Genomic DNA, 13,812 nt, shown 5'->3' with positions numbered 1-13,812 from the left:
GAGAGAGAGAGAGAGAGAGAGAGAGAGAGAGAGAGAGAGAGAGAGAGGGAGGAGAGAGAGGGAGGGAGAGGGGAAGGGGGAAGGGAGGGGTGAAAGTCAAACTTTAATCATCTATCAGCTACTCTAAAGCTAGAATCACCCACAGTTTGCACAATTTTCATATATAAAATAAGTCCCATTTTATTAACTAAACTGACCTAGCAATTGTCACTTACAACCAAAATCTTAAATTTATAAAAAATATGAAACTGAGTATACTATACTGAAATAGAGATATAAGCTTTATTAAATGCTGAGACAGGAAGAAATATCAATAAGTATAAAGCAGTTAATAACTAATCACATCATGGGATGAGAGAGCAGATATTTCTAAGGAAGCAAAAACTATTGCCAAGCAGCCCCTTCTAATGAAAGTGGTACACTAATCACAACTCTTATTAAGAAGAAGGCTGATGTTCTCTCACATCAGTTCAAAATATAAATGGATTGGTAGATGGTATGGGAGTTCCAAGACTATTTTTTTTTGGGGGGGAGAGGGTTAGGAACTGTATTACAGCTTCACATTCTTCCAAATTCTGACTTCTAAACACAAACAAAATGACACAAATATAGTCTGATACATCTACAGTATAGATGCTCAGACACGCATATTCTTGGAATATATAGAATACAGCATCACCCTTACATACATAAGCATGATTCAGCCAGTGTTCGGAGCAAAGAGTTAATAATAAATAAAGTACAGAAGGAAACTCAGTCTTTGCTTGGCTTCCTTAGCCTTTATCTTCTTTGAAAATAGTGTTTAATTGGCATCTTGATGCTTGCAATTCAAATTAAATATCCAAAGAAACAGAATTGACCTTTCAGCATTTTATGTTGGTAACATTTGACTTTATATATATATATATATATTCCTTAGGGGAACTCAGTTAAAGGTGGATGATTACATCTTTGTGTGAATTGCTTGCAAAGTATAAAACATTATACTTTTGCATCTACCACCTCTTCCTCAACATGATCCCTTCCTTATTTCTAATGTGCTTTTGGTGGTAGTTTCTCAGATTATGGATTTGCCATTAAGCATTACACATTAGTCTCCGTTTGTCTTCCTAGCCAGTGCTTTTACCCATTAGTCAAAGGGCAAGCAATGTTTAACCAGCTGCTTCTTCCATGCTACTGGGGCACTAGAAACTCCCAGAGTTAAATATTGTGTGCTCTCCAGCTCCATGCATAACATGGTGACTATTCATGTAAGAAACACAATCCTGTATAGACCTTCACTGATTCATCATTTCTTTCTCAATAACTGCCAGGTCAGCTCCCTTCCTAAACCATGTTGGATTTGAGACATTGAAGAAGGAGGTAGCGAATAGAAGACAAAGTATGTCTTTCAAATAGACACATGAGATAGAAATATATTTATGGCCACAACAAAGAAGTGGAAGGGAAAGAAGAGGAATGGAGGAAGGAAAAGCAAAGGTAATAATAAATGGTTAAATACTACAAACTATTATCATTTTAGTAAACACCTTTGAATAATCTAAAGTATCTTACAACATGAAGGTATTGAATACATGAGTACTAAATGTATATTTATTTTTCAATAATATATGATAAAATAGTGGGATATAACCATGCCCTGGGAGCATAAACTTTCTTATGTGCTCACTAATGAATGACTTGAAAGCTGTATTCACCAATGTGTGCTTTCCTCTGCAAGTAAAAAAGGGGTTTCATCCTGGGATGAAAGTGAGTCAGAGTCACCAGTTATGTTGCCTAATTTAGTTTTGGTTTGCCCTTATGCATAGTGTTGCCAACACACTGATTTTTTTTTTAATTTAGACAGAGTAGGATCTGTCTGGGGGGATGGTTCATAGGATAAAGTGCTTACCATCTAATCATGAGGACTTCACTTCTGATCCTCAGCACCCATGTAAATGCCAGATACAAGGCCACATATTGATAACCCAGTTTGGAGAACACAGAACAGACATAAGGAGAATGCCTGACCTCATTGGACAGCCAGTCTAGCTTAATTGGTATTACAGACTCAGTGAGAGATCCTATCTAAAAACAAAACAAAACAAAACAAAACAAAAAAATAAGGTGAGTGTGTTTACTTGACTAAGGGCTGATGTAGGAGGGGGCAGGCAATTATAGTTGATGTTATTCTTGGGAAGGTGGTTCTGAGTAATCTAAATAACTGAATAAACAAACAAACAGTGAACTGAGGAGCAGTCCAGTAAGCAGCACCTGCCACAGCCTGCCTCCAGATTCCTACATTGAGATCCTGCTGATTTCCTTTAATGAAAGACTGAAAATGTAATGTAAAATAAAAGCTTCCCTCTTGGTTGCTTTTGGTCATGGTATTTAACAGGACAATAGAAAGAAAACTAGTAAAAAATTCAACTAAAAATAAAACATATAGGAGGGAAAATTGCATGCATCCTAACAATATACATTTTGCACCTTGAGTTTTTAAAATACAGAATATCCATTACTTGCATAGAGTTTTTAGTTTTTAGATATTATAAGAAACTTAGAGATTGCTAAAATTGTAGAAAATGAGCATACATTATATAGTAAATGCTATGCCATTATATATGTTTTGAATAATGAAGGATTTCTGAAACAAATTTTATATGGATAGTGAAAGAGCAACCTTATTTTTCCACAAGATTTAGTATATGTCTAACTTACACAACTAGTAAAAATAGTGAATGCAAAGAGGAGAAGAAAAATGAAGAAATTTTATTGTGATTCATTTTTAGAATCATAGACACAATGTAATTAGAGTAGTTTTTAAAGTTCATATAATTAAACACAGCCATCCTTCATATATCCACTGGGAATAGGTTCCAAGACCCCAGTGCATTGCTTATGTAAATTTACATAATACATTCATATAACCTTTGTATTTCCTGTCTCCATAATATATGCATATAACCTTTGTATTTCTTCTGTCTATCTCAAGGTCTCTGTATAATACTTATAATCTACAGCACAAGGTAAATGCTACACAGTTACTTATACTCTATGTATCTAAGAAATAACAATGTAAAATAGTTTTGTATGAGGTTTTTTTCACTGTTATGAAAATACCGTAGAAACCATCTTAAAGGAGAATGGAATGATTTTTGGCTTAGAGTATCAGCAGTATCAATCCACTGTGGCAAAAACAGGCACAATGGAGTAGAGCAACTCATAGCAGAAGAGGCAAAGAGAATGCTTATACAATCTGGATATCTTTTTTCACCTTCCTTATAGTCCTGCGCATTCCTCCATGGGATGGCATTACCCAGATACTCTTCAGAAAGGTTTGCATGCCCCCCTCCACCCCCCAACAAGGTTCCTAGTCCTTTTCAATCAAATCAATGAAGTTTCACTATCACAAATCAATCACTTAATTTACAGGCCACAATTTAATATACAAAGTATATTAATTAATTAATTTAATCTTCAAGTCCTAGTGGGTCAGAATCCTCATGTGGATTCTCTGATGGGAAAAGAGAAGGAAAGTTAACAGGGATTGGACAGAATCTCAACAAACTAGCATCTGCACAGCTGGTTCTTTGATTTTTGAGTTATATTCCAATGTATTTTTGTTTCTTTTATTGTTTCAGGAAAACAGGAAAGATTCACAGTCTTAAATTCAGGCTATTCATCTTCCAGGTAAGTTTTATTTATTAGTTTGTAACAGCATCTTGAAAATTTAATAATGCATAAAACCCATCAATATTTTATAAAACAATATTTATTGTATTAACTAATCATAAATACCAATACATCTATGCATATATCCAACCAACCAACCAATCAATAGACATGTATTGGATTTTACTGCAAACCTATGAGTCAAGTTGATTAAAAATTATTGACAATAACCACTGAAACTTAATTTGGGTAAAACATCAATTTTCTCTCCCAATAGCATTTACCTCAAATGGTATGGTAAGTCAAATTCACCAATTATGTGTTACATGTTAATTTCCACTGTGGTCTTATAATTAATATTTCTGATAAAAATAAAATATTAGAAGAGACTCATTTATTTTTAAACAGACTTAATGAATGTCTCTAGCAACTTACTCTAGGTTTTCACAAATAAAATAGCATCAAGCAAATATATGGTAGAGCCAAGCAGAAATTCTTGACTAAATAAAAACAGATAACCCAGACTGCCCCTCAGTGCCTACAAAGATCAAGCTTCATTCAACTAACAGTCCCTCTGCTGTGACAACACAGGTACCCAGGGTCCTGACTTAAGTATCTTTAATGAAGACGATGTATCTGTCACTTGGATATTTTTACAGGGTTTGAAACATACAGTCAGCATTTCTGAAGTGTCAATTTATAGTACTTTTATGCTTTCAGAGCATGTGCACAGGCAGAAAATGCAATAAAGCCTGAGATAGAAATAATAGCCATTTTCTAACTCTTGGAAAAGTACAAGATGAAGCATTTTTGAGTTATTCTTTTTCTTGCTCAGCACTGCAAATAAAAGGACCATTTGAACTCAAGGAAGAACTTAAGTTCTGTTTCAGGACATTTCCAAACATGCGAAGGTCACATTTATACAATGAACTGCAAAAGACAGTTTTCCAGCAGAGAGTGTCTGCTGGACCAGCCAAGTCAGCAGGATGTTAAAAATTTTCTCCTGCAGTAAAATGTGTCAGAAGATGCCAGACTGGCCCAAGCCTCATTATATCTACTGACAATCATTTGAAAAGTTACAGAACAAACACTACTCTATGGAACAGTTCAAGTATGTATCAGCTAATATTTATTTTAAAAACAGAAAGAAAGAGAGGTGGAAGGGAGGAAAAGAGAGAAAAAGAGAGAAAGAGAGAGAGAGAGGGAGAGAGAGAGAGAGAGAGAGAGAGAGAGAGAGAGAGAGAGAGAATGTGACCTGTATAGTGTTTTATTAGTAGTACCCATAAGTTTTATTACTTGAATCTTTGTAGTAAACTAATATTATTTCATTTGGAAGTTTAAGCCAATAGTCCCCAAATATTGTCATAATGAAACTAAGTGACTAAGTGTATATTTACTGGGGCAAATGTTATTTATGCTAAATATTCAATCTCCTCTGAGAAGGAAAGGATAAAGTTAAAACTAAAATAAATACAAGGAATACTGGGAATTTACTTATGCAGTTTGTTTATAGTTGACTGCAACAATGATAATACACAAGTAAAATATATTTATAATAATAACGGAAGTATACATATACAGTATGTGTAACACTATCTGGTGTGGATGTCATTTGTTTCTTGGGATAAATGTAATATTCCTTTAATTTATTAATTACAAAATTAAAGCAATTACTTTTGTTAACCAAATTCTTTCCCATGCCATTGAATTAAAATAATTGCTAATTTATTATTTATATTTAAATACAAAGACCCATGAACACATATATACAATGAATACACACATATGCACACTCGTTTATATATACATACCTCCATAGACACACACAGATGCATACACATGCACACACACACACACACACACACACACACACTTGCTTTGTAGTAATGAGCTCTACATTAACCTGTTAAGCTACAGAGTTTCATTCATGATGTCAGTTATATTATTGAGAAGAATTAACAACATCATCAGAATATTTTACATGTGATTTCAACTATATTCACATTTGTGTCATTTGATGTTTACAATTTCATAAAGTACCAGATGAGACAAAAGTTCACTCACTTCTTTGAGAAAGCCTTAAACCCCAGGAACAGAAAGAGTGGTAAGAAGTAGAGAAAGATGAAGACATGACTCTTTCCTTAATTATACTAGTCAGGCATGACTAATTAGAATTTGTCACTCAATTAAACAAATAAAGCCAATACATGAAAAGAAATACAAAACCAAGGTCATCCATTGGCTTCTGTGTGACATCAGGAATATGTTTCCTCTTTCCTAACCTGAAAAGCATAAAGAGTGGGTCCTCATTATTAACAGGTTTCTAAACAAAACGTTTAGTCATTTCCAGAAAAACTCAGAGTCCAAAACTTTACACTGTGAAATAAACATTCCCAGATGACGAAGAGAGTTATGATGTCTTCTCATTCCAGCTCTTGGACTGTGAATAATTGCCCTTGAAAAATTTATTTAGTTTTTCTAATTTTTAGGCTTTCTCTTTGTAGAAGGCATACAAGGCCTTGTGCACTGAAGTATCCAGGAAAGTTAAACACACAGTTTACCTCTGAATGTGTAGCTGTTCTTCCTGGAACACCAGGAATGATGGGTTTTTTTTAACATGGTAATACTTTGCTATCTGGAGACAGGCTCTGCCCATGTCTCCCAGAATATATGCTTTTACTTATCCCCAACCCTTTCCGTCCTTATTCATGAGCATTGCTTTAAGACTATAAACTCATTCTTAGGGGTGATGTCACCTGTGCTTTACAACAGCCTAAGTGACTTCTATGTTATCTTAGGGCCTGGCCAATCCTAACACCCACAGGTATTATGTTTACGTCAGCCAAGCTCCATAGACCCTAAATATTGGGCACTATCTCTGAGTCAACAGTACTCATTCTTGTGAAGGAAGACAGATGTATTTTGTAAAGAATATCAATGCGAATGTGTCTTAAATTTTTGTACACTTGGAGCAGAGCTAATTGTTATCTGGATACTATTTTTTTCCTGAAAATTGTGCTATACTTAAAATGGCTAAAAAAAAAAAATGATCTGGGCCAGACACTTGAAGTCTTGGTACTCCCGCTGGTTACAATAAAAATGGGCTGAGCCAACTGTGATTGTTTTTAGATGCCTACTGTAAAGTCTACAGTGGAATCAACACCTCTCTTGGTGAGTGTACTATTTAAAATACTTGAAGTTTAACAGTGTTGTGTTGGAGTCCTAACTACTGCTCTCGAGAACAAGATCCAGCTGTGCTCTGTGCTTCAGACAAGCTGATCCTGACAGTTGTAGTTCTGTGTATACGAGTATCCTGTTCCTGAAAAAACAATTTGTCTTAAAGAATGTGTCCTTAAAAGGAAACATACAAAAAATAGTGCATCACATGATACAACTGAGACCTGTATTCAGTAGGAAGCAGCCTCTATGTTTCACCCAAGATCAGCCTCCTGTGTTCCCAAATTCCATGTTTACTGCTGATGTTAGGAGGCATTGCTACTGTGAATAATGAAGTATGACAAAAATTTGGGGCTTTTGTTTTCAATCAATATTTCATATTTCCTCTTGTTAGTGAACTAGTTTCAGAATAAAATCACTAATCAAAATTGGTTGAAGAATGAGAATTTGGGTCTATTGAAAAGCAATTCCAAAATGAACAATGTCAAGATTTCTGTCTCTAAAATAAATGAAAATACAGCTAAATTGTGGTTACTGTTGCTGCTGCAGCTGCCGCTGCTGCTAGTATAAGTATTGAAAACAGTACTAGAGTGTTATATACACATTTGCTTCACCTGCCTGTCTTAAGTTAACAAGTCTGTTTAAAGAGAAAAAGAGAAAGGAATGGAAGCAAAGTAAAGAAGGATAGAATATTATTGTTTTTCACAGGAGTTCTAGGAACCTATTTCCTATGTATTTCTCAGAATGCATTGAATGTGCCATTTGGCTAATTTTTCAATGCTTCAAGAGATAGCAATTGATTCTATATAAAAGAATGGACAAGAGAAATTAGTAGAAAAATTAATTTTAAAAGTCAAGTTTTGAGTTTTTAAAAAAATAGACAATATTTAAGAAGGCTGAATGAAATGAATTTCAGTTTCTTATCATATTTCTTGGTTTCACAACTTGGTGTGCTCTCAACTCTGTGTAATAGAGAGCTGCTTCTTTACACAAAGATATGTGTCTGAGGGCTTTATTACTGCGATGAAACACTACAACCAAAAATATGTTGGTGAGAAAAGGATTTATTTGCCTTAGACTTCCAGATCACAATCAATCATTGAAAGAAATCAGGACAGAAATTCCAGCAGGGCTGGAACATGAGGGATGAGCTGATGCAGAGGTCATAGAAGGTATTGCTTACTGGATTCCTTCCCCTGGCTTGCTCAACCTGTCTTCCTATAGAACCCAGGACTACATCCCAGGGATGGCACCATCCAGGCTGGCCTGGTAGTCACAGAGATAGTGCCTGTGTGTTCCATGTTTTTGAACTTGCTGTGTCTGAGCCACTAAGCACTAATTCCTGAAACCATGGTCAGTCTCTGTTCTGTAGCCATAGTGAGCTGGTCATCTCTCATTGATCACTGATGCCCTATGGCTGGATTTCATGGAGGCATTTCCTCAACTGGGGCTCCCTTTTCTGTGATGACTCTAACTTATGTCAACTTAACATACAAAACCAGCCAGTACAACATATAAAGATAGATGCTCTTGGCCTGTGAGTTTATATCCTTTATTGTGAACATGTGTGGACAAAATCTGGCACACAGAATGTAAAGACAGAGTTCTTTCCACATGTAACACTTGTCAGAAAAACGCTGAGCATTGACTACTAGACTGGAATTTGGCAAAAAAAAAAAAAAAAAAAAAAAAAAAAACACGTGTATACTTCTACATTGGCCAGTCCTGTGACAAATAGCATTTGTGAAATAGCAGCCCAGGGGTCCAGGGACAAACAGAAGCAATGGATCTGAGCCAAAAGACAGACTCAGTGGAACAGTAAATCGGTAACCTTGACCTCATTAGCAGCAAACTGTAACCAGTTGCTAATTACCTTATGGCAACATTGTAAATTGCATGTATGTATGCAAATTGTGTATGTGTGCATGCAAATTCTTTGGGTGTCTGGCAGCTGGAATTTGCAAAGGTTTTATACAATGGTGAGAGTTATAGAAAGTAGGGTCTCACATGCATAAGTGATATCCTCTAATAGAAAATAAAGATAGAAATCTTAAGTAGTATCCATGAGGTTTTTTTTTTGATTGGCCTTTATTACTTTGTGTCAAGCTTTCAAAGTTACTTTAATCAGGATCCACATAAAACATAGATTGTTGAAGAATGCAAGTTTAACGCTGCATCTGTACACTACCAGAAACAGTATAAGCTTTCGCTTTAAAGCAAAGGTTCACAACCTATTAGTTGTGGCCCTTTGGGGAGGTGAGATGACTCACAGGGATTGACTAAAACCATCAAAAAATCCAACTATGCTAGGCTCCTTTCTAGCACACCATAGCATCAGTAATAGTGTCAGGCCTTGGAGCCTCCTCTTGAGCTGGATTCCACGGGACCTCCTTTCCCTCAAGCTCTTCTCCATTTTTGTCGCTGCAGCTCTTTTAGATAGGAACAATTCTGGGTCAGAGGAAGCAGCTGACTGAGACAGAGGCAGATACTTACACCCAACAAATGAACTGATGTCTGGACCTCTGTGGTTTAAATAGGGAAAGGCTGGAAGAAGTTGCAGAGGAGGATGACCTCATAGGAAGACCAACAATCTCAACTAACCTGGACCCCTGAGATGTCTCAGACACTGAGCCACCAACCAGACACCATACACTAGCTGGTCAGAGGCTCCCGACACATATACAGCAGAGGACTGTCTGGTCTGGCATTACTGGGAGTAGATACACCTAATCTTTGAAAGGCTTGAGATCACAGAGAATGCAGAACCCTGCAGAGGTGTGGTGTGGTGTGGTGGGGATATCCTCTTGGAGACAAGGGACAGGAGGAATGGGATGAGGAACTGTTGGAGGGTGGACCAGGAGGAAAATAATGACCAGATGGTTAAAAAAAAGGTTAAAGATAATTCGTTTTAAAAAAGAAAGAAAACCTAGATATTTACATTATGATGCATAGCAGAGGCAAAATTATAGTTATGAAGTAGCAAAGAAAATAATTTTTATGAATGGGGGATCACAATAACAGGAAAAACTGTATTAAAAGGTCACAGCATTAGGAAGGTTGAGAACCATTGTTTTAAGAGTACCTGAAATAAATGTTAGAAAGTAAGATGCAATCACTAAACTAAGCACTTCCTTTTAAAATCTAGTTACAAAATCATTGAGTACCTCAAACTGAAGATCAGCGTTTGCAATCTACATAGGAAAAAAAATTTCATACTAAATTTTGCATTTTCATAGAGGGACCTGAATCTCTTTCCCAAAGTACCATTCTGGAAAAATGACCATAAAATCATGTGTTCCCTAAGATCTCAGCACATACTGATGTTCAAGAAAGTGAGAAAACAGAAGGAAGAGTGAACCAGGGCTACTCTGATTCCAATATCATCCATTGCTGTGGAAACTCTTGGAAAGAGCTATGCCCCATGCTAGGCACAGAGAACTCCGAAAGAAACATCTCAAGTTTTCTCTCCCAGGTAGAATATAGATTTTAGAGACAGATAAAAAGAAATTTTTTAGGAAGAAGGGGACCAGAAAGAGGACTTAAGAGCAGCAAGAAGGTAAAGGGTGCATCATCACAATTTATTACGTACATTCACGTATGTACCTTAGTGGAATCTTTTTGTATAATCAAGTCACACAAATAATGGCTTTAAAAAATAACAAGTGGATATTTAGTGTAGCTATGGAGTTTAGAAGTCAGATGTTGGGGGGATGATAAGGATTAGAGAGTACAGTCTGAGTGGAGTTCACAAGGTTGAGCATTGGAGCATTTATGAGATGAAAGATACTGAAAGACAGCTATACATGTAAGAGTTATCCTATCTCTTATTGGATGAGTACTGAAGCAGGAAGACTATCACAAGATGAGTCTGGAATCCTGCCTGTGCTTGTGTCTATATACACCGTGACGAGCTGGATACATCAGCACTAATCCACTGGAAATTCCCAATATGATGATGGGAAGAAAATATGTAAATAAAACACCTAATGACTATGAAGAATGGAAAGCATAAGACAAATTGTATACTGTCATCCAGAACTTGGTTGACAAGTATATCTTAGTCAGGGGGTACACCAGAGATATACCTCAGGACGAGATCTGTAAGTTGAGTCAGGATTATAGAGATGGGAAAATGCACCAGAAATCATTTTCTATTGATGATAGCAGTTTATTCTTTACTAGTATAATTTATAGTAATGGGAAGAGAAGTTGACCAATGAGAAGCATAATGCAGAAAAGGAAATAAAACATCATAAGGCTAGAACAATCCACCACTTTTTCTTTTCTATTTCAAGCACCAATGTACATACCCAAATTGTTCATAATTAACAATGACTGCACTAACAAGAAAATTCTGGTATTCTCATGTTTAATCCCCTCTAGGATAAGTAATCGTTATTGCTTAAAGATGTTATTTTTTGAGTACTAGTCTTGCCAAGCTCATGTTTTTAAATACACAATATTATCCCCATTTTATAGATGAGTAAAACAGAGGTAGCATGTAAACCATTTATGCAAAATCACACAGCTGCAAAGCAATCTATTTTCCATCAAGAACACAATGAGACTTATTAATATTAACTTTTAAAATTAGTATAAAAGAATATTTTTTAAAAATAGAAACTATTATCAACTCTAGCCACCTTTCATCCCTTTGACCACCTCTTGATTTTAGTATGCTGTATTTTGTACTCAAGTACTCAAATGCAGTCTAAAAATATACACTAACTTCTCTCTGGTGAACCTACTTTGAAATGTCAATGGTATTTTCTGAGAAAAAGCATGGAAGGGCTTCGCTTAATTTCATTAAAACACCCCAGTCATTCAGATATATCTCTGTCTTCCTCAAGAATGACCTATGTTGTTTTTAAAACCTTCTTCACATCAAGATGGTTGGCTTGCAACTCTGGTTTTGATTTGCTTTATTATATACCAGAAAAGGTGAGGCTATGATCAAGCCATTACTCAAGTTGACATTTCAATCATGCTTTCAAACCGTCTCTTATCTCCAAAAGGAAAAACTACTTTTAAAGGCAACCATACACAAGGCACATCTATTTACACCCAAAATATTTCCAAGCATAAAAATCTATACTGCTTGATTTGATTAATCCAAGAATACCAGAACAGATTCTGTGGTGTCGTACACTTATGGCTCTTAACTAATTCCAGCAGAATCATAAATGAGCAGAGTACTCACAGGATTTTAGTTTTCCATATCCACAGCACATAATCATCTAAAATCCAATCCAATTCCCTCAGCCTAGATGTTCAGAAAGAGCATCTCAGCCTTATTTAAATTTATGGAAAAACTGAAGAGTCCTGAGGTATGCCCATAAATCTACTAAGACTGGAAAAAAGAAAATAAAGATAAGCATTGCTGCTCTTGTTTCCTTCTAAAACATCAGACTAGAGATGTCTTGTGAATAGTTTTCTCTAACTACTGCCATTTCCTCAAATGAAATTACCTGCTATGAAAATTGTAATCATATTTACAGTGTCCTCTGACTACCTCCTGGTCCTTGCCATAGAGGATTCTTTAAGTGATGCATACTTCATATTTGATTTTTCAATGGTTTCCCAGGGACATAAATGTCATGTCATTAAGATGGCACAATCATTGGAAAGGTTAGATAGACTTCTTAATGAACAAGTGTTGGCCACACAATACTGTGGTTTTTTTTTTTTACCAGCTTAAGTACACAGTAGGTTGATATACTATGAGACCCTGTATACACACCTAAAATGAATTGTTTGCATTCCATAATAAATAAGTCAATGTGAGTGAATAATTCATTCCCACCTCTGTTTTCCTTTCATTACTCAGCTCTCAGGCTAACATCATCATTGAAAGCCCTGCCTTGTGTAATAACAAGGCACCTTTCTATCTTTCCCTCTCAACTCCACTTAATAATGAACAATACGGTGAACATTTTTGTTGAGTTACTTGTTCCCTTTCTTTCAAGTTTCACCAAAACACCATGGGCTTCAGCAATCTCTTCCCACTAAATAGAAAACAGTTAGTGCATAGGAGATGAACAGTGATATCTGTGGAATGAAGTGATCAGAGAAAATATTCAAGGACCCAAATGTGTGAACACTATAGTCATTCATGTAATAAGCTGTCCCATCTTTAATCATTGTGATGTGTAGATCTGAGCCACCATATTATGGGCACAAAGGAGAAAATGGTCATTATTTCAATGGCTGACTCCAGACAGGAGTTGTTTAAGACAACTCTGAAAAAGAAGTGCAACACACAGTAAAATAAACATAAGAAATAAAATGATATGCTGAGAAATATCTATTGAAATCTCCCCTCAAAAACGGGATGGAAAAATAGGGAAACAAACATATAGACATATTTAAGACTAACTAGTAAAATTCCAGATATCAAATCTATTAAAGCAATGAACATACTAATTTCAAATAAACACTCCTATGACAAATAGAAACTGGAAGAAAAATTAAAAATAAAACATGATCTAGCTTCATGTCATCTAGAAATGAAAATTTAGATACATACATATTTGTGAGCTGAGAATAAGTCTCTCTTGGAAAAGTACAACACCATTCTAACATTCAGTGAATTAGACTTTAATTGAAACAGATGTTAATGTAAGAGTCAACAGTGGTCATTTTGTAACAAGAAAAGTTCTAACTCATGAGGAACTTGCAGTGATTATAAACGTACACGTACTTAAAAAGGTCTCTTAAATACATACAGAAAAAAAAGCAAACACAGAAATAAGTAAGTCATTAACATAATAAGAAATTTAAAGATCTCACTTCAATAATGACTAAGCGTATCAGGCAGATGATTGACAAGTTCAGATAAGAAACAGATCAGGAGATGTTGTGGTCTTAGGTAGAAAGCTTCATGCCACTATATCAAAGTTGCATAGCTCTGTGTGTGTTTGTGTGTGTGTGTGTGTGAGAGAGAGAGAGAGAGAGAGAGAGAGAGAGAGAGAGAGAGAGAGA

General features: G+C 35.7%; 1 protein-coding gene across 1 annotated transcript in view; it reads right to left on the bottom strand.

Annotated features, from left to right (window-relative positions):
- Positions 1-13,812, bottom strand: part of Chl1 (cell adhesion molecule L1 like) — a 148,085-nt gene that overhangs the window by 90,151 nt on the left and 44,122 nt on the right. The window lies entirely within an intron of this gene.

This window comes from Grammomys surdaster, unplaced genomic scaffold, assembly GCF_004785775.1.
Source record: "Grammomys surdaster isolate TR1022 unplaced genomic scaffold, NIH_TR_1.0 220, whole genome shotgun sequence".
In the NCBI taxonomy this organism is placed as follows: Eukaryota; Metazoa; Chordata; class Mammalia; order Rodentia; family Muridae; genus Grammomys; species Grammomys surdaster.
The sequence above is the reverse complement of the archived record's forward strand: the minus strand, read 5'-3'. Positions and strand labels throughout refer to the sequence as shown.